General features: G+C 36.3%; 1 pseudogene; it reads left to right on the top strand.

Moving 5' to 3' along the window:
* Positions 1–1,537: 1,537 nt before the first annotated feature.
* On the top strand, positions 1,538–2,119 carry LOC132529506 (large ribosomal subunit protein uL6-like; annotated as a pseudogene).
* Positions 2,120–2,383: the final 264 nt, after the last annotated feature.

The following is a 2,383-nucleotide window of genomic DNA, read 5'->3' on the forward strand; positions in this document are numbered from 1 at the left end:
CTTCACTCTGTATGACAGACTCTAGGTCTATCCACCTTATTACAAATAGCTCAATTTTATTTCTTTTTATGGCTGAGTAATATTCCATTGTATGTATGTCCCACATCTTCTTTATCCATTCATCCGATGATGGAGTGCAGGCACAATTTATCTGGCTCCTCTGCTCAGGGTCTCACAAAGCTGCAATCAATGTGTTAGCTGGGCTATGTGCTCATCTAGATGCTAAAATTGAGAACTGCTTTGTAGTTCTCTCAGGTTGCTGGCAAAATCCAACCTCTTGCAATTATTGAATTGAGGTCTCCACATTTTTGCTAACTGCCAGGTCCTCTATGGACCTTCCATTCCTTGCCATGTGACCCTTTCAATAGGAAGTTTACAACATGTATGTTTGCTCCATAAAATAATCATGGGGGTGATTTCCCATCACCTTTGCTGTATAAAATAACCTAATCAAAAGTGTGACATTCTTTTGCCTTTGCCATATTCTACTGGTTAGAATCAACTCACTGGTCCCACCTTGTAGTCAAGAAAAGATTTCACAAATTCCTGGGTACCAGAAGGTGGGAAAACATTGTGGCATTCCACTGCCTGCTACAATCATTATGACCATTTTAAATACTGATACCAAATAATTCTATACCTTGGTTTGAATTAAGATGAAGAATTTGGGGGATAGTAACCCCCTTTCATGATACCTTTTCAATCTGAGTGACTAGCTGCAAACTTTTTAACATTCTTTGGAGAGGCCAACATCATAACTTTTGTATATTAGTGTATATCATTGGTACAGGATTGATCAGATTTCCTAAGTCTTACAGCCCTAATTTTCAAGTACCCACTCATCAATTTATCCAATGAGGAGAACATTTCCTCCTGAAACGCTGTTCCTCTGTCAGTCTTCCAAGTGACAGAGCTAAAGGGAATAGCAATTACAGTTACTTCATAGCATACTGGAAACAAGAAACTGTAAGCAGAATATATTTCAACTTTGATTGCTTTATTGATGGTTGCTCAGTGATCGACCTACACGCAATTGATCTGGGCAACCCCACAGTACTCAGTCTATGCATTTAATTGAGATTTTAGTGAATAAAACCTAATGTATTGAGCATGATTTAAGGGGAAAAAAAAGGATCCTTCTTGAACCTGTCCCCTATTAAATTTGAACGGTTCATGATGCTACTTAAGTTACTTTTCATGCCACTCACTTTTAACTATGCCTCTACCCATAGGGCTATGATAGCTTCAGATTTAAATTCCAGCTGTATATTTTTTTTCTATTTATAACAGCTTAAGAAACTCTTACAAGTCTAGGATTAAGAGAGTTTGAAAGTAGCTATTGAGATACTACAATTAAAAATTAGGTAAAAAAAATATTTTCTGTGTGGAAAGACACACATGGCAAAATAACAAGAAACTATATATATTAAATAAATTATATTTCTTTGACAAGGAAATGAGTACAGGTACATAAGAATATGGAATTCAGAGCAGTTAAAAAATATGAATATGATTCTTTGTTGCATCTTTTGCAAGGATGAAGACTGTTCTCAGGATTAAGACTGTCCACATTCCAGATGATGTCTACATCACTCTGAAGGGATGCACAATTCCAGAGGCATCTTGTGGAAGGACTTCAATCACATCAATGTAGAACTCAGTCTCCTTGGAAAGAAAAAGAAGAGGCTCCAGGCTACAAAGGGTGGGGAAATAGAAAGCAACTCGTTTCCGTCTGTACTATCTGTAGTCATGTACAGAACATGACCAAGGGTGTCGGTCTATTCTAAGATGAGGTCTGTGCATGCTAATTTCACCATCAATGTCGTTCTTCAGAAGAATGGGTATCTTGCTGAAATCCAAAATTTCTTTGGCAAAGAATACATCTACTGGACTTGGATGAAGCAGGAGCTGCTTGTTCGGTATCTCATGCCCAAAAAGATGAGTTGATTTTTTTTTTTTTTAGGATGAGTTAATTCTTGAAGGAAACAACACTGAACTTCTATTAAATTTAACTGCTTTGATTCAGCAAACCCCAACAGTTAAAAGAAAAGATATCAGATAAAATTTGGATGGTATCTACATTGCTGAAAACGGAACAATTCAGCAGGGTTATAAATAAAATCTAAGTTTTCCAGCTACAGAAACAGCAAGATGCCAGATAATTCCTCAGACTTATTTGTAATATTTTAAAGATGCAAGAAAAGCCATGTATTGAAAAAAATACTAATGTGTTTATGCTATAATCATACATTTAATGCTTAATATATTATTAAACACAGCCTGAGGCAAAAGTTCTGCTCTAAAGATTAGAAAGGCCATTTCAGGGAGCAAAAATATCCAGTGACTAAGCTGGCTTTGTGCAATTACATGTTCAATCATCAGT

This window comes from Lagenorhynchus albirostris, chromosome 1 (assembly GCF_949774975.1).
Source record: "Lagenorhynchus albirostris chromosome 1, mLagAlb1.1, whole genome shotgun sequence".
In the NCBI taxonomy this organism is placed as follows: Eukaryota; Metazoa; Chordata; class Mammalia; order Artiodactyla; family Delphinidae; genus Lagenorhynchus; species Lagenorhynchus albirostris.